Below are 20,401 nucleotides of genomic sequence, written 5' to 3'. Positions count from 1 at the left end.
ACCGGTAGAGAAAGGAACACAGTGAAACCACTTCCAATAGATGAAATGCCGAGTAAGCAGCAAACGGTGATCAGCTAGCATGCATGCAAAAGGGTGGATAAAGGGTAGGTGGTAAGAAGATGTTCCGCTTTTTCCACTTTCTAGTTCCATTATTTTACACCCATGTCCAAATAGTCGGCATTTTGAGCACCATATGGATAGCCTTTGGGTTGGGACTTTGAGTTGCGACCGAGGTTATATCGATGAGATTCAAACATTCTACCATTATTTAAACACATAATTTTCCTCGCCAGAAACAGATTATAATAACGAAATTAGCTCAGGCAGTCGACGAGCACTTGAAGTCAAGAAGTTATTTGTGCTGTTGGCGCCATACGCAATGCTAACATCGTTGCAGTTCCTGGCTTCAATGATGATATTATTTAGCATTTAGCCAGTATTGGCAGGAAGTAATGCCTTGATATTTCCAACTTGTTGTTTTTAATGAAACAATTTCCTTATTACAATGTGGCCATTCACCATGCATTTCGTACAGCAACAAACTTCAGAGTAGTTAGTCTTCATTGTGAAAAACATTTCACCGCAGGGTCGCGATCCTTCAGTAATGGCCACAACGTGCCAGTCGCTCGCACCTATCCATGCCCTAAAGTCATCTGTCTTACCCGTCAGGCCCCCTCATTAAAATACGTTCAGTTTTTAATGTTTAATTCAGTTTAATTCTTAGCGTTGAAGTCACCCGGGAAGACCATTTTTATTTCCCGTTAGGATGCAGACCAGGATATGAGATGTAGCGATGATGGCAGTGCCCTGGCATAACCTGGCTCGTTTGCTGAATGTAAGTGATGTCCAACTCACCTTTTACTTTGAGAAGCAGCTGTTCGTCTGCGCATAAAATAAAGGTTTGATTTGTCGAAAAGGGTATCGCGAACAGATCCAAATAAGGAGGTTACATTAATTATAAAATCACAGCATCAATCAAAGCCAATATTATTGATGCATTTCTCATTCAAGAACAATGTAAATTGATGGAAATTGTGGGTAGTTAAGTCTGCAGCTAGGAAAATATAGAGACAGATAAAGAAGAGAAAGAAAGAGATTATTGAGGTGCGAGAGGTCTCGCTCCATAAATAGAATAGAATAGAATAGAATAGTTTCTTTATTGACATTGTAACATCAACCATGTACAACGAAATTTAAAAAATGTCAGCCAGTCAGTGCACCATTCAAACATTTCTAAAAGCTAACGATACATACAAGATAATATATTAAAAGATAAACAACTAAAATAAATATCATGAAAATAGCACGTATAAACACCCAACCCTCCATCCTTCTGTCGATTTCACAGTGTACCACAGTGTACCACAGTCCCTTAGTATGTATCGCTCCTGCGTTCCTTGGCGGCTACATTTAGTGCTTTTATAGCAGTGGAGTATTTGGAGCAACTCTGTTTTACGACGATTCGGCATCAGCATTTCTTTTCATTTTATTGTTCAGGAATTGGTATTAATTTGAAATTGAACTGAAAAAATGGAATATATATATATGGAATGAAGTAATTTTACGGTCGATTTGACATTATGCTTACTTGTAAACTAGATTAGCAGATGGGGGTTGGTGGGAATTCATGCAGGATAGAGGCAGGTGAGGGGTTTTGAGTTGGTATAGAGTGTGGTAAGAGAAAGGATATTGGGCAGAATAGGCATGTGAAAGGCGGAGAGCGAGGGAGGAGGGCTGATTTAAACTACACGTAATTTAATGAAAGGAGCCTGACGGGTAAGGCAGATGAGCTTCGGGCATGGATAGGTGAGAGCGACTGGCACGTTGTGGCCAATACTAAAACCTGGTTAAGAGAAGGGCAGAACTGGCAGCTCAATGTTCCGGGATATATGAGCTTCAGGAGAGGCAGGGGCGAGGGAGATAGAGGAAGGGGTCGGAGTGGGGGCGGTAGCATTGTTGGTTAATGATGATGTCACGGCAGTGGTCAGAGGTAGTATTACGGACAGCTCGTCCAATGAGGATACTGTATATGGTTGGAGCTGAGGAACAAATAAACGACGATCACCTTGTTGAGGGTATACTACAGACCCCCGCTTAGTCAATGGGAATTAGAAGAAAACATATGCCAGGAAATTACAGACGTGAAGAGTTTAAATGGGGTGCATTTCCTCAAAGGTGTTCAGGAGAGTTTCCTCAAGAAATATGTAGATCCCCTCACACGTCTGTGGGAAACACTGGTTTTACTGTTGGGAAATTGGGAAGGGAAAGTTAATGAAAGGTTGATGGAGGAGCCTTTTGGGACCAGTGACCATATTTCGATTACTTTTAATATGGACAGTGAGGACCCACGGGTTAAATTGCTCAACTGGGGTAAGGTCAGCTTTGAGGGTATGAGAGAAAGTCTCTCTCTAGTTCACTGAAGCAGGTTATTTGAGGGAAAAGGAACATCAGCCAAGTGGGATGTTTTTAAAGGTGTGCTGACAAAAACCTCAGGATATGTACACCCCTGTTAGAGTGAAGGGCAAAGCAGGCAAACGCAACGAAGCTTGGCCACCGAGAGAAGTTGAGGCATTGGTCAAAACACGAAGGATGCATGGGACAGGTATAGGCAGCTGGGATGAGTTTCGGGATCTAAGGACGAAAAACATGAAATAAGAAGGTCAAAAATGGGGCATGAGATAACTGTTGCGAGTAGCATTAAGGACAATCCCAAAAGATTTTATAAATACGTAAAAGCGAACAGGGTAACTAGAGAGAGTGGGACCACTCAGGAATCAAAACGAACAACTCTGTGTGGAGCTACAGGAGATGGGCAAGGTGCACAATGTACATTTCGCGTCTGTATTTACCGAGGAGAAAGACAGTAGGACGGAGGAACTTTTGGCAGTAAATGGAAATGTCTTGAGAGCAGTCAGTGCTACCGTCGAAGAATTACTAAAGGCACTATCGTGCATGAAGGTAGACAATCCTCCAATGTTTCCTCAGATATATCCGAGGACATCGTGGGAAACCAGAAGACTGCAGGATGGCAAATGTTGTGCCTCTATTCAAGAAGGGATGCAGGGCAAATGCTGGGAATTATAGGCCGGTGAACTTAACATCTGTAGTTGGTACATTACGCGAGGGTATTCCGAGGGATATGTTATGCAGGCATTTGGATGGGCGAGGGCTGATTAGGGATAGTCAGCATGGATTTTTACGTTGGACGTCGTGTCTCACAATTCTGATTGAGATTTTAGAAGACGTGACCAAAATAGTCGATGAGGGTAGATCTCATGCCCCATTTTTGACCTTCTTATTTCATATTTCATGTTTCCTTTATAACACGAGGAATGTTATATAGGAGCAAAGAGTTGTACAGAACCCTGGTGAGACCACATCTGGAGTATTGTGTGCAGTTTTGGTTCCCTCATTTGAGGAAGGACATTCTTGCTATTGAGGGCGTGCAGTGTAGGTTTACAAGGTTAATTCCCGGGATGGCGAGACTGTAATATGCTGAGACCACTGAGATATGATTAAGACCACAATGGGCGCCGGGGAGATGGCAGCCTTTCCGGCAGTCTATTCGTTTTTTCTTTGTTTTTGTTATTTTTAGTTTGTTAAACGTTTTGTTTTAATGTTCTTTGTTACGCTTTACATGGGGGGGGGGGGGGGGGGGGACCTTTTTTCAAGCTCCTACATTCCCGGAGCTGTGGGATCACATCCCCTGCCTGATGAGTCTATGACCAGGAACTAAGTCAACACTCCATATAGAGGATGATGAATATTTGAAATGTTCATTCCTGGATTGGCTGTTCAGATACTGTCAATTTGACACCGTCTGATGACTTTCTGAATGGTAAGACAATTCGGGGAAATGGAGATAATGCAGGAAAACGTCATTAAAATCATCCACGACCTGTATGAATGGGAGAACAGGTTGTAAAGTTCGAATGTGCTACCTCTGCTCCTATTTGGCATATAGTCGACAAAAGTGCTGGAGAAACTCAATAGGTGCAGCAGCATCTATGGAGCGTAGTAGGAAATAGGCAACGTTTTGGGCCGAAACCCTTCTTCAGACTGATGTGTGGGGGGTGGGGGGGGGGGGGGGGGGGGGGGGGGGGGAAGAAAGAAAAACGAAGAGGGGGGAGCCCGAGGGCTGAGGGAGAGCTGAGAGGGGGAGGAAACAGCAAGGGCTACCGGAAATTGGTGAATTCAATGTTTATGCCGCTAGGGTGCAGACTGCGCAAGCATACTATGAGGTGGTGCTCCTTCAATTTCCGCTGGCCGTGGAGGAGGCCCAGGACAGAGAGGTTGGATTCGGAATGGGAGGGGCAGTTGAAGTGCTGAGCCACCGGGAGATCCGGTTGGTTAGTGCGGACCGAGCGGAGGTGCTCGGCGAAACGATCGCCAAGCCTACGCTTGGTCTCACCGATATAGATCAGCTGACATCTTGAGCAGTGGATGCAATAGTTGACGTTGGAGGAGATGCAGGTGAAACTCTGTCGCACGTGGAGCGACTGCTTGGGTCCTTGAATGGAGTCAACGGGGAGGTAAAGCGACAAGTGTAGCACCTCTTGCGGATGCAAGGTAAAGCGCTGGGGGTGGGGGGTGGTGCGGGAGGGAATTAAATAATTGATCAGGGAGTTACGGAGGGAGTGGTCTTTGTGGAAAGCAGACGGGGGGGATGGGAAGATGTGGCTAGTCGTGGGGTCACGTTGGAGGTGGCAAAAATGACGGAGGACTATTTGTTGTATGTGACGGCTAGTGGGGTGAAAGGTGAGGACTAGGGGGACTCTGCCCTTGTTACGAGTGGGGGTGGGGAGAGAGCAGTGTTACGGGGTATGGAAGAGACCATGGTGAGAGCCTCATCGATAGTAGGGAAGGGGAACCCCCGTTCCCTGAAGAATGAGGACATTTCCGATGCCCTGTTGTGGAACATCTCATCCTGGGAGCAGATGCTGCGTAGACGGAGGAATTGGGAGTAGGGGATGAAGACCTTACAAGAAGCAGGATGGGAAGAAGAGTAGTCTAGGTAGCCATGGGAGTCAGTAGGCTTGTAGTGGATATAGTGTGGGTTTATAGCTTTGTTCGTTTGACAGGTATGTCGTTCATTATTCGACCGGAATTCAGATGAATAGGAGACGTACATTGTGGAATTCGATAGACAGTTGAATATCTGTACGGTTATTAGTTGGATGATATAGGGATAGATTGATAGCAAGTAACTGATTTAGTTAGACGTCGGATGTGGGTGTTGAGCGTTAATTTCTCCAGGTTTTTAAATGCTCTCTTCATGCCTACCATCGAGATTGAGCGTTTTGATTGTTTCTAGTTTCTGCACAAACGTAACGTCACGTAACGTCATTGTGTACGCTGGTCTTCCCGAGCCGTTCCTGTTCGCATAATAACCCCCTCCCACAAGACGTAATTATTGTGCTAGTTTGCTTTTGGACCATGGATATCAATGCTGCTCTGTTGATCTGTGCAGCAAGGCAAAATATAGCCAATAAGCAATTATATCTGATGAAACTTCTCGCTCGAGTGTCGCTTCTAGTCAATCCTCATCTTATGCCCTCCTTTCTAATGAAAGCAGAAATGCAATGCTGCGCGCGCTTTTTGGTTGATAAGTTTTTTTAAGATTTAAAAATTCACCAGACGTCGGCATCACCTTTCCAAACGAAACATCTTTTGCTTTCAATCTTTAAAACAACAAACTCTCCGATTTTCATCGTACCTGCTTTTTCCAAATTCATTTTCAAAGAATCCGCCTCTGAAAGTAAAATTGACAATTAATCTTCCACATACCACAAAAGCCCCCTCGGAGAGATACTCGAAAGACAGATAACATAATAATAGCTGCAATAAATGCATTGTGGGTGGCGGCGGACGGATTTCGGGTTATGGGATATGGAAGGGAGCATTTTCACAAAACAGCATGTAGGAAGTATTTTCGCACTTAAGTTCAAGCAGTGAAAGCCTGACATCAAGGATATTATTTATCCAGCGTCTTTAACGTAGTCATAAATTACGTTTAAAATTTGGGAGTAAAATTCAAATATACTTTATTTGATCCGCTCATCTCGACCTTGACTAAATTAGGGAACCAGACGGAATGTCGCAGCTCGTGTCATCTCAGTGGGCTCCGGAAGAGAAATGAACAGTGATACTTCTTTCAATCAATGAAATGCCGTGTAAACTGTAAACAGTCATCAGCTAGCATGCATGGAGAAGGGTGGATAAAGCATAGGTGATAAGAAGATTATCCTCGCCATCTTCTAGTTCTATTAATGGGACTTTGAGTTGGGACTGAGGTTATATCGATGAGATTCAAACGTTCTACCATTATTTAAGCACATAATTTCCTCGCTAGCAACATATTATAATAACGAAATTAGCTCGGGCAGTCCCTGGGATCGACGAACACTTGAAGTCTAGAAGTTATTTGTGCTAATTGAGGCATACGCAATGCTAACATCGTTGCAGTTCCTCGTTTTAATGGTGATATAATTTAGCATTTAGCTAGTATTGGCAAGAAGTAGTGCCTTGATATTTCCAATTTATTGCTCTGATGAAACCAATTCCTTAATACAATGTGGCCATTCACCACGCATTTCGTACAACAAAAAACTACAGAGTAAATTGTCTTCATTGTGAAAAACGTTTTGCCGCAGAGATCGCGATCCTTCGCCTCTTAGCGTTAAAGACCATTTTATCTCCCTTTAGGATGCAGACCAGGATATGAGATGCCGCGATGATGGCAGTGCTTTGAGATAACCTGACTCGTTTGCTGAATGAAAGTGGTGACCAACTCACCTTTTACTTTGAGAAGCAGCTGTTCGTCTGCGCATGAAATAAATGTTTTGTTTTGTTGAAAAAAGAATTGCGATCAGATCTAAATAAGGAGGTTACGTTAATTTAAAAATCACGGCTTCAATCAAAGCCAATGTTATTGGTGCATTTCTCATTCAAGAACAATGTAAATTGATGGAAACTGTGAGTAGTTAAGTCAGTATCCAGAATAAAAGAGAGACAGATAAAGATAGATAAACAAAGAAAGAAATTATTGAGGTGCGAGAGGTCTAACTCCATATGCCATGCACACTTGAGTATTTGCAGCATCTCTGTCTTACGACGATTCGGCATCAGCATTTATTTTCATTTTATTGTTCAGGATTTGGTATTAATTTGAAATTGAACTGATAAAATGTCATATACGGATTGAATGAAGAAATGTTACGGTCGATTTGACATTGTGCTTGTGAACTAGTTTGGCAGGGGTGGGGTGGGATCTCATCCAGGACAGAAGCAGGTGGGGTTATAAGTTGGTATGGAGTGTGGTGAGGGAAAGATGCGTGGACAGAATAGGCAGTTGGCAGGCGAAATGCGAGGACGGATGGCTGGTTTAAACTGCACGTGTTTTAATGAAAGGGGCTTGTCGGCGAAGGCCGATGAACTTAGGGCATGTATAGGTGCGAGCAACTGGGACGTTGTGGCCATTACTGTAACCTGGATAATAGAGGGGCAGGACTGGCAGCTCAATGTTCTGGGGTACAGGAGCATCAGGCGAGGCAGGGGTGAAAGAAAAGGGGGGGGGGAGGGGCGTGCATTGTTGTTGGTTAAGGTTGATGTCACAGCAGTGGTCAGAGGTAACATTACGGACAGTTCGTCTAGTACGGCTACTGTATATGGGTGGAGCTGAAGAATAAGAGAGCGACGACCACCTTGTTGGGGGTGTATTACAGACCCCTGCTTAGTCAATGGGAATGAGAAGAACAAATGTGCCAGGAGATTGCAGACAGCTGCAGGTCAATTAATGTTGTCGTTGCAGAGGATTTTAACACTCCCAATTTAGACTGGGTAAATCATAATGTGAAGGGTTTAAATGGGGTGCAATTCCTCAAAAGTGTTCAGGAGTCTTTCCTCAAGAGGTATGTAGAAGCCCCCACACGTGAGTGGGCAACACTGGATATACTATTGGGAAATTTGGAATGGAAGTTAATGAAGTGTTTTGGGAAACCTTTTTGGACCAGTGGCCACAGTTCGATTAAGTTTAAGATATTTACGGATTGGGACAGTGAGGCCCCACGTGTCAAAATGCTCAACTGGGGTAAGGCCAGCTTTGAGGGTATGAGAAGAGGTCTCGCTCGATTTCAATGGAGCAGGTTATTTGAGGGGAAAGGAAAATCAGCCAAGTGGGATGTTTTTAAAAGTGTGCCGACAAAAGCTCAGGATATGTACGTCCCTGTTAGAGTGAAAGGTAAAGCAGGCAAACGTGACGAAGCTTGGCTGCCGAGGGAAATTGAGGCATTCGTTAAAAACAAGAAGGATGCATGGGACAGGTATAAGCAGGCACCTGGGATCAAGCGCATACCTGGAGAAATTTCGGGATCTAAGGACTAAACTGAAACAGGAAATAAGAAGGGCAAAAGGGGGCCATCAGATAGATGTTGCGAGTAGTATTACGGACAATCCCAAAAGATTGTACATATACATAAAGGAGAAAAGAGTAACTAGAGAGAGCGCGAGTGGGACCATTTAGGAATGTAAGCGGATGGTCACTGCAAGTTGGTCTACTCGAGCCTCATGGGCGCCAAGGGTGGAGCCTTGAAGTTCGACAACCCTGCATAAAAGAGCCAGTAAATCCGCAGGTTCGGAACTGGGAGCGCCATGACTTCGGCGGGGCTGACCAGAATTGCCTGCCGAGTCCATACTGGCCGACTAATCTGTTTGAGGGCCTCAAAACGGAAAGGACTCGAATGCAGGCTCACCGAGAAGTACTGAAGAAAACTCAAAATCCAGACGCGAATGGAATCGAAAGATATAGACCAGGAACCGACAGAACTCAGAACCGCTATCGAACTACGGAATGCAGAACTGGTTAGTCGGCACCAAATTGGCGATGATCTCAGGTATTTACACCAAGTGACAGATTACGGGAGCAAATTAAATGCAGTTGTAACTCTTAATAGCTCAGGGGAGGAGTGTGGAAAGAGTCTCAAGGGTCTGGAGGCGTGGCAAGTGAGACAAGGACTATCCCAACGTTTCAGAAACAGACAGGTGCGTGGATAGGACGATTGGAGGGATATGGACCAATCGCAGGCAGGTGGGAATAGTGTAGCTGTGTCATGTTGGCTGGTATGGGCAAGTTGGGCCGAGGTGCCTGTTTCCACACTGTATTACTTTATCACTCTATGACTCTATGAAATGTAAACATGGAACTGTGCAATCCAAGCATCGATTTGAAATAAAATGTACAAAATGCACAGCAAGTGAATGATCAAGTATCTTTAAAGTAGATGCCTTAATCGACATAATGAGATAGAAACTCCAAAGGTTATGTAATAGAAGAACGAAGATTCAACTAGGGACAATAGAAACTCATGATTATGTCATCAGCTGCCTGAACAAACACAATGGGGGAGACCTAGGACAGATCTGTGAAGGAATGGGAAGGAGAATTAAAGTGTCCAGCAACCGGGAGACCAGGTTGCTTCAGGCGGGCTGAGCGAAGGTGTTCCGCGAAACGATCGCCCAGTCTTCGTTTGGTCTCGCCAATGTATAGTATTTCACATCTTGAACAACGGATACGGTAGATGAGGTTGGAGGAGGTGTAAATTGACTTTTGCAAAACCTGAAAGGATTGTCGGGGTCCCTGTACAGTCGAGGGAGCGGGTATAGCGACAGGTGTTGCATTTTCTGCGCTACCATCAGCCAAGTGGGATGTTTTTTAAACATGTGCTGACAAAAGCTCGGGATATGTAGGTCCCTGTTGGTGTGAAGGACAAAGCAGGCAAACGTAAGGAAGCCTGGCTGAGGAGGGAACTCGATGCATTGGTCAAAAACAAGGATGCATGGGGCAGGTATTGGCAGCTAGGATCAAATGCACCCCTGAAAGATTTTCGGAATCTAATGAGTAAACTGAAACAGGAAATCAGAAGGGCAAATAGGGGCCAGGAGATAAGAAGGGCTGCAAGGAAAATGCTGGGAACTATAGGCCGACGAGCTTAACATCTGTAGTTGGAAATTTACTAGAAAGTATTCTGTGGGATAGGTTATGGATATGGATACCCAAGGACTGATTAGGGATAGCCAGCATTGGTTTGCACGTCGGAGGTCGTGACTCACACATTTGATTGAGATTGTTGGGACGTCTAACAAGGGCAGGACCTACACAGTGAATGGTAGGCCTCTGTGGAGTGTTGAAGAGAAGAGGGTTCTAGGAGTGTGGGTGCATGGTTCCTTGAAGGCCGGGTCGCAGGTAGATAATCTGGTCAAAAGGTCTTTTGACACTTTGGCCTTCATCACTCAGAGTATTGAATATATGATTTTGGAGGCCATGCTGTAGCTGTATAAGAAATTGTAAGACCAAATTTAGAGTATTGTGATCAGTTCTGGGCACCTGTTCTAGGAAAGATATGTTCAAGTTCTAAGGGTTCAGAGACGATTTACGAATATGTCGTCAGGACTAAAGGGTCTGAGCTATAGGCAGAAGTTGCGTAGGCTGGGACTCTATTCCTCGGAGCGCAGGAGGATGAGGGGGAAACATATGGAGGTGTATAAGATCATGAGAGGAATAGATCGGGTAGATGCACAGATTCTTTTGCCCAGAGTAGGGGAATCGGGGACAAACAGACATGGGTTCCAGATGAAGGGGAAAAGATTTAATAGGAAACCGAGGGGTAACGTTTTCACACAAAGGCTGCTGGGTGTATGGAACAAGCTGCCAGAGGAGGTAGTTGAGGCTGGGACTATCCAAAGTTTCTGAAACAGTTAGACAGGTACATGGATAGGACAAATTTGGAGGGATATGCACAAAACACAGGCAGGAGATGGAAACTCCAAAGGTAATGAGATAGAAACTCCAAAGGTTATGTCATAGAAGAACGAAAATTCAACTATGGGTTGTAGAAACTCGTGAATATGCCATCAGCTGTCGTGAAGGAATAATAATTTATCGTCAGGCGTTAAACATCAAAGTCGTTTTAAAGAAAGTACTGGCCCCGACTGTGGGCGTATATGTCACACAGGAGATAATTTTCTAACATTGATGCGTTAAGATTTAATTTCCCATCCATAGACCCACCTGTGTCTTGGGACCTTTTTTTAAAACCTGCTAACTCTGCAATAGAAATGTCAGAATAAGTCACACGCGATATTTCATATTGTCGTGTATCACGTTGTTTTATCGCAAACGATATTGCTCGAACATCTCTTGTCATGCACTGCAAAGTTAGTCCCAATTTCCTTGCCTATAGCACAAGTAGTATATTTGAAAGTGAAAGAGCCAATGCCGGAGAGAACAAAATGTATTTCCATTTTAATCTAATTAAAGAAGAGGTTTTATGGAATGGAATGTTTTATGTGGGAGAGGGGGAGGGGGTCGCGGGAAACGTTTTTTCAGTTTCTTACCTTGCCGGTGATGCGATTGATTTCCGGGTCTCATCACCGGTCCCTCTGCGGCCTACCATCGATAGAGCTGGAGGCCTCCTCGGACTGGCTTGAGCCCCATCGCGGGGCGTGGACTTAACATCGGAGCTGATAATGATCATGCCTGGGATCGCTCCAACCGCGACCTGCGGACTTACCATCAGGAGCTCGCAATCTCGGGAGAGACCTAGTCGGGAAGCTCCAACGACGCAGAGGCTCGACCAGCACCGACCCGGGGTCCGATCGCCGGCGCGGGTGAGCTGACACCCCCCCCCCCCCGATATAGGGGCTGTTCGCCCCGATGCGGAGGGTCCAAACGCCGCCGGCTACGGGTGTCAAAGTCGTCCCGTCAACGGAGGGGTCGAGGCCCTCGACCGCGGGAGAACAAAGACGGGAAGAGATTTGAACTTTTTTTCGCCTTTCATCACAGTGTGGAATATGGCGGAGTCACTGTGGTGGATGTTTATGTTAAAATGTATTTGGTGTGTTTCGTTCCTTTTTATTTGTATGACTGACTTGGCGTATGAAATTCTTCCTACGTTGCAAAACATACAAAGCTAATAAAGTATTATTGCGATTGTGATTGTGATTTGGAAAATAGTCTGCGCCTGTGTTCCTACCACCTCAGTGCATGACTGCACAGGTTGCTGCGCTGTATTCAATTTGCCACTTCATTGTCAACTCTCCCAAACTGTCCAAGCCTTTCTGCAGACTCTCTGCTTCCATTACACTACCCGCCCCCACCTATCTTCGTATCATTAGCATATATGGCCACAAAGCCATTATCCAATTAATTAAACTAATCCAAATCATTAACATGCAACGAGAAAAGTATCGGACCCAATACCATCCCCTGCGGAGTAGCACTAGTCACAGGCAGCCAAACAGAAAAAAACCCTTCATTCCCACTCTTCCATCGTATCGTGTGGTCTCATCGGGTTTAGCAGCCTCACGTGCGTCAGTTTATCATAAGCCTTCTGATAATCCAAGTAAACACCAACCACTGACTCCCCTTTGTCTATCCTGCTATTTATACCATCAAAGAACAACAACAGACTTGTCATGCATGCAATCCCTTTAATACGCAAATGTTTATTCGGAAACCTCATCCAACCAATTGACACTAAAATCGTTCCAGCCTTTGAAGTCAGACGAGAGGATCCATCGTTCCCCCTCTTTTATATTGGTCTCTTCTTGAACAATGGGTAACGTCTGCAAATTTCTCATCCTCTTGGACCACTCCTGAATAGTGATCCTTGAAAGATGACTACCAAAGCATCCGCAATCTCTAAATTTGCCTTGTATAGAACCCATGGGGTGTAGAGGACATTCACAAGGATTAACTTTTCTGAGACAAACTTTTCATTTATGAAGAAAGTAGACAGGCTGGATTTGTTTTCCAAGGAACATAGATGAATTGGAAGGAAAGTTATGAGTGAAAGATATATGTTGAAAAATATTGAGATTTTTCCCTTATCAACTACGCTACCATGTGAACATATAGATTGCAGACTGACAAAATATGAAAACATGTTGGTCGATTACAACATTTTACTTAGAATGTTATTAGCTCTGTAGTTATATGTATTATCTTAATATTAGTGTTGTTTTCTTGGCAAAACCAACTGTACTGTGAAACCAGATCGATTTGACATTGGACGTCTGAATGAAAATGTGCAGAATTCCCAGACATTTTGTGATGAAGGGCCAGCCATCGGAGAGGTCAACCCTGATGCTCTTTGGTGAAAAGTCACTTGACATGCTGAGCATGTTTGTTCTTTATTTCAGTATTTTCAAGGCTCATGCTGCTTCACGAACCATTTCAACTGTTATAATAACTGGAGAAGAAAAGGGTTATGAAAAGAAACATAGCACTATTGATGAGACAATTTACTGAATATGCACAATTTTGGATATGTTTTATCGCAGAGATTTGTGATACATTTTACTCACATAACGAGATGAACGTCGTGCTATTTTACCTGACATTCTTTCACGCAGTTCTTCATCTATTTGTAGTCAGTAGAGAAGAAATAATGTTCAAGTAGAAACAGATATAATTAACCCATCTTTTACTCAACCCAAAAGATCAAGAGTTCCCCTTAATTCCCCTTTCAATTTACGTGATGTTAAGGCTTATTGCAGTTTTTGAGGAAGGGACGCAATGGACGACGAGGGTTGGGCAGAGGATGGCGTCTCATTAAATTTAGTGAGTTATTTGACACGACCCCTTGTGATAGACTGATCCAGTAGATTAAGATGCATTGGACCTACCATAGCTTTGAATTGGCTTAGTTAAAGAAGACAGGTGTTACTAGGATATCAATAAATGGCAGATATGGATAGAGAGGTGAAAGATGGAGTTTAATCGGACAGATGTGATGTGTTGACTATTGAGTGCAGATGTAAGGGAAAGTATACGGTTAATGTTAAGATCTTTAAGTCACGTTTGTATAGGGGGATTTGGGGGACCAGCTCCATCGCTCACTGACAGGAACAGCGCTGGTTGATAGAGTGATTGATAAAGGCGCTTACCCTGATTGCTACTATCGATCGGGGGCATTGTACATAAAAATCGGGTTGTATTTTCATATAACTGTATTTGGGCTACACTTTGAATAATGTGTGCAGTTCTGGCTACCCAATTGCAGGAACGATGTCGAGTCTTTGGAAGGACTGCAGATAGGCTTTACGGGCTGCATCCTGGATTACAGGGTATTAACTATAAAGATAGATAGGGTGAATTTGGATTGCTTTCTCTGGAGTGCGGAGGCTGAGGGGAGACTCGGGGGTTCATACAATGATGAGGCTTCAGTAATGTCGATAGTCGGAATCATTTTCCGGAGAGGAAATATCAAACATTAGATGGAATCGCATTTGACTGAGTGGGACAAAGAAAGTGTGAGATGCATATTTTTTACATAGACAGTGGTGGGTGCCTGGAACGTGCTTCCACTGGTGGCATTGGAGACTGGTACGATGGTGGCATTTAAATGGCTTTTGATAGGCATATGGAATAGAGGGAATGGAGGGAGATGGACCATTTGCAGGTAGATCAATACATTTAATGTGGTATCATTTTCGATAGAGACAACGTGGGCCGAAGAGCCTATTCTCGTGCTGTACAGTTCTAAGTGTTGTATTCGATGAAATGGACAACTATCTTGCTCACGCCATACGATGCAAACTGGTGTGCGGCAATCACAAGGTTTTAAAGAAAAGGTTAGCTCGAGAAATAAAAGAAAGACAAGTTATCCTAGCGAACAGTAACTATACCTTTTTAAAGTTTTATTTTGTGCCTCAGAATTTGTTTTGAAACATTTGAAAACGAATGAATTTACGTAATATGGTGTTTGAAGCGATAAATATTCTTTAGCAAAGGTTTTATCTCCTGTCCTGGTAGTGTCAAAATGATATTTTTATTTGGAAATAAGTTTTATCGGATTACTTAAATTTGTTTACAGTCTCAAGAATAACTTTATTGTATGCATTAATCCGATGTATTACTTTATTGCATGTAATAATCCATCATCACAGCGTTGAAATATCAGATGTAAGGACATATAACCACCATTGTAGTTTATATATGTTTAAGCTAGAGAAAGGAGATAAATACGGTTCAACATCAGCAGCATGTAAAAAGGCAATTTTCCAGCAATAAAAAAATACTTTAAATCATTTCCTGTCCATTATCGCACTGGAAAAAGGGATATTCTTGATACTCACCGTCATCAGTGCATTTGGATTCAATTTCTAAATAATTGTAATACGAAAGGAAAACATATATTTTCCAGCCAAATTAAGCATTTTGCGAGTTCACGTTAGAGAATCAGCAATATTCAGAAAATATAATAATTTAATGATCAATAACTGTCTAAAGGCCCGCATCTAACCATTCGTCTCATTACACGGGCCTGGGTACATGGAATAGCCCAAAGTGGATTAGGTTTCCTTTTAACTTTATGTCAATTATTGTTAGGTGTACCGAGGTACAGTGAAAGGCTTTGATTTGCATGCCATCCAAAGAGATCAGATAGAATATACATAAATAATCACGTCAAACTCAAATAAAATAGACAGAACAAACGGTAGGTCATAGGTAGATGTGCTCCGAAACCAAGTTTTGATGCAACCCGGCAGTGTGCTTTATATGATGCATGCGTATCGGCTTGTCAGATTCATTGGAAATATACCGAGTTTCCTCAGTCACTCGAGGAAGTACAGGCGTTGGTGTGCCTTCCTGACTGTCGCATCAATGCGAATAGTAGTAATTGTTCTTGATGGTAGTCAGAATGGAAGCTTACATTTTGAAACGACACAATTTTTTTAAGACGTGGACGTGAGTCGGTTCCAGATGTCACGAATAGAATGTGACACGGGGGTCAAAGTACTTGGGCTGGAACGATCTGAAAAGAAAATGTAGATCTTTGTCGAAGTACTGCCAATAACAACACGGTGAAGTATGCAGCGGACTTCTACACCTGCGCACATTACGGAATAGTGATTTATAAAAACCTGCCTTGCGGCATGGCCACTGGACTGTTCGCAGAGTAAAGTGGCACATCCTAATATGCTGGGCTCAGCACCAATATATGCATACATTCATGAACTTATCGTTGGTGTATGTGGCCATAACGCATTCGGTAGAGTGTGGCAGCCAACCTTTACTTACCTGACAAGTGAAGCCCGTATATTTATTTTATTTTGTTGTAATTACTATCAATATGTATTGATAGTAATTACAACTATAGATCTTAATGAAGTTAAAGAAAAATGATAGGGCGTTATTCCCGGGTAGTGATGTGCGCAATAGTCCAGACATTTGTTAGTTAGGAACAGAGTGTAGAATGATTTCATAAGATCCTGGAAAATGGCAAGAATGTATCCCTCACCGTTTGCCCTTTAGATTAATTACAAAAGTCAGGATTTTGCAAGTTTAAACAATCTTCTATCTCAAGTAGTTCTGCAAATTCAATTGAACTACGCACATACACCCAGATGAAAGGCCTCGACTGGAAACGTCGATTGTCAAATTCACTTCACAAATATTTCTAGTGCAGTCTGTTTAGTTTCCCGAGGTTCACGCATCTTCAGTTGCATGCGGCTACAATGTACAAAAATACATAAATAATGATGTTCTTGCAATTCATGCAATTCATGTCTTGTAATTCATAATGCCAATTCTCGCTTTCCCAACGATATAGCATTTTCCATAGAATTAACCATCATCGGTGACGAATCTTTGGCATAGATAATATGGCATCCTATTCTACCAATTTTTTCTCTGCCTCAAGTCCGGTCTTTATCCCAGCTCACCATGCGTTAACATATCTTACACCGCAAGGTGTGCGTTTGTGCCATATACTCCAAAGTACAAACCATCATCATATATTGAGAAACACAGTGGCCCAAATGCCAGTACCTCCATTGCGCTCTTAAACTTTCTTTTGCGTGTTACTTCTCTAATTTGCAATCCATTCCAAAACACACCACTCCTTATTTCACTATTGTTTATGGAACTTGTTTATTCGTTGCCTCTCCAATGATCCTTGTATGACCAGGCCTAAGTGCAGGTCCAGCGTTAGCAATTTCATCATTGACCCTGAAACAATGACATCGAAATTCCCGTGAATGTTTTTGAGGAACTTCTCCACTCTTTGTCTTTATGTCATTTCTAACAAATGTATTTTTTGTAACAGAAATTCCACATTATTTCGACTCTATGGTTTCTGCACAGCTCTGGCAGTTCACGCGAAAGTTGCTTCTTAACATCCTTTTTAATTGTTGGTAGTTGTGGCATACTTCCTGCAAAATGCAATCGCCCCTTTATCATTCCAAAAGTTGGTATTGTCCATACGTCCTTGCTGCGGGACATGCTATTTCGCCATAATTGCAATTCGTTAGCAACTGTTTACCATCCGGGAGGCGCTACAGGTCACTCCCCCAACCTGTCCAAGTCACCCTGCATTCTCATAGCATCCTCCTCACAGGTCACACTGCCACCCAGCTTTGTGTCATCTGCAAATTTGCTAATGTTACCGAATCCCTTTATCCAAATCATTGATGTATATTGTAAACAGCTGCAGTCCCAGCACCGAGCCTTGCGGTACCCCACTGGTCACTGCCTGCCATTCTGAAAGGGACCCGTTACTCCCTACTCTTTGTTTCCTGTCTGCCAATCACTTCTCTATCCATGTCAGCACTCTACCCTCAATACCATGTGCCCTAAGTGTGATTATGGGTGATATTGATAACGAGACGTTATCCACGCCACTTCAGATGAATATAACATAATTGGTTAAGGACTTAATCACCTAATATATCTTCTTACCTAATTCCTTCAGCCTTTTCGAAATATTCTTTATTTCTTTAAAAAAAATCACTTTATTTGGTCATACCTTTACCACGTGTTGTCATATGCAATAGTGGGTAGATTCTCAGAATAGTGATATTAAGCCTCGGGCCAAATGTGGAAGTATTGCATACGTAACAGCGAAGGTATTAGGACCTTCAGATACTTGAAACTTGAGCAAACCACAAAATGCTGGAGTAACTCAGAAGGATCGGGCACACTCTGTGATGGGATTGGAGATAACGTTTTGCCTTGTCACCATTCTTCAGATGTCAGACTGTCGGAATGAATGAACAGGCAAAGAAAGAGAGATAGAAGAACAGCACATTCGCTTAACGAACAAATGACATTACTAAATATAGTGAACACACGTGAGCCAATGATGAAGCAAGATATCTCGGCAACCAATGTATCACCTGATATATGTTGAGTAGGCAGGAACGGCAGATGTTCGTTTAAGCCAAAATCGACTTACAATGTTGGAGTAACTCAGCAGACAGGCAGCATCTCCGGAAAGAAGGAATTTGTGACGCTTCGGGTCGAGGTCCTTCTTCAGAATGGAGTCAGGGGAAAGGGATACGAGAGGTATAGACCCAGGTCTGTGGAAAACGTCATGTCTCGTGCCGGTTCCCAAAGTAGGGCGGCCGATAGAGATCAACGACTACAGGCCGATGGCCCTTACATCTCATATCATGAAGACAATGGAGGGGCTACTTATTCGTCACCTGAGACCACAGGTCCAGCACACACTCGACCCACTACTGTTTGCGTACCAGGAGAACATTGGTGTTGATGACGCAGTCCTATACATGCTACACCGGATTTACTCCTTTTTGGCCGAACCAGGTGAGGATTATGTTCTTCGACTTTTCAAGTGCGTTCAACATCATCCAATCCCTGATTTTGAAAGACAAGCTTGAGAAGATGGGGGTGGATTCCACCTTTATCTCCTGGATATACAACTACCTGACGGGTCGACCATAGTTTGTTAAGCTGGGGGACTGTGTTTGCAGGACAGTGGTTTGCAATGTTGGAGCCCCACAGGGAACGGGGTTGGCCCCGCTCCTCTTCACCCTCTATACTGAAGACTTCAAATATAGGTCTGACACATGCCACATACGGAAATATTCAGATGACACGGCGATTGTGGCATGTGTAAGGAACGGACATGTGGAGGAATACTGGGACTTGACCAGTGCTTTCTGTGTCTGGAGTAAAGAGAACTGTCTCATTCTGAATACAACCAAGATGGTTGTTAACTTTGGCAGGTCCAAGCTCCCCCTTCAGCCGGTTAACACTGCAGGGGTGGACATTGAGCTGGTGCAGACATATAAATATCTGGGAGTGCACCTTGATAACAAACTGGACTGGTCAGTCAACACCGATGCCCTCTACAAAAAAGGACAGAGCAGACTTTGTTTCCTCAGAAGGCTCAGATCATGTAATGGGCGCAATGACATGCTGTACCTGTTTTACTATACTGTGGTTGCAAGTGTCATTTTCTACGCTGTTGTATGCTGGGGTGACAACATCACTGATAAAAACAGCAAGAAGCTGAAAGCTGGATAAGCTGGTAAAAACGAGCTAGCTCAGTGCGGGGGGGGGGGGGGGGGGGGGGGGGGGGGGGGGGGGGGGGGGGGGGGGGGGGGGGGGGGGGGGGGGGGTTGTAGTGGACTCTAGTGGACTCTGTGGTGGATGGGCTTGAGAGGCGTATGAGAAGCAAGTTGCAGGCCATCCTCGACAACTCCGGGCACCCCCTCCATGAAATTCTGGAGGGTCAAAAGAGCACACGGAAAATCCGGCTCCTCTCCCTGCGCTGTCGAACGAAGCGGTTCAGGAGATCTTTCACACCTGCAGCCATTATATTTTATAATACTGACCGGTAGGCTGCATGGAGATGCTTTGCATTTTTAATAATCAATTATTGGGTCTTTTAAAGTATTTATTGCTTTCAGGTATTGTCCATATTATATTTTATGTATTTTTTGTCTGCTTTCGTTCTGAATGTGTAGGGTTGTTGGCTGTTGGCTTCTGGGCATCTGAATTTCCCTGAGGGTATCAATAAAGTTATTATTATTATTATTATTATTATTATTATTATTATTATTATTATGATTATGATTATTATTATTATTATTATTATTATTATTATTTCCAAACCTCTCGTTTCCCTTTCACCTAACTCCAGCCTAAAGAAGGGTGGCGACCCATTCCTTCTCTTCAGAGATGATGCCTGACCCGCTGAGTTACTCCAATATTTAGTGTCAACATGATATATTTTACTGGTTCAGTTAAGAAGACACGGATAGAGCGATTTGCAAAAACAAAAAGCATTTGTAAAATGTATAGTGCATTGATAGTGACACATGTTGATTATTCAAAACTTTCATACATTTTTGATGCTTCTAACGAGGCAAAAGAGAGATAAGAGCAGTGAGACATCAGACATCCCTTCGGTATTTTTCAATTCTGCTGGTCTGGCAGTTGACCGCTGTTGCTGTCTAACCTGCTCTGTATTTCCGTCTCTGCAGCAAATTCCCTAGATATGAAAATCAACCAAATATAAAACATATTTTTTGGATGCAAATTACTAAATATTTTTGGTTAATTTACCAATCTCCTTTTGAAATAACTTCTTTT

The sequence above is a fragment of the Leucoraja erinacea genome, chromosome 24, assembly GCF_028641065.1.
Source record: "Leucoraja erinacea ecotype New England chromosome 24, Leri_hhj_1, whole genome shotgun sequence".
Taxonomy (NCBI): Eukaryota; Metazoa; Chordata; class Chondrichthyes; order Rajiformes; family Rajidae; genus Leucoraja; species Leucoraja erinaceus.
Note: the sequence above shows the minus strand (reverse complement) of the source record.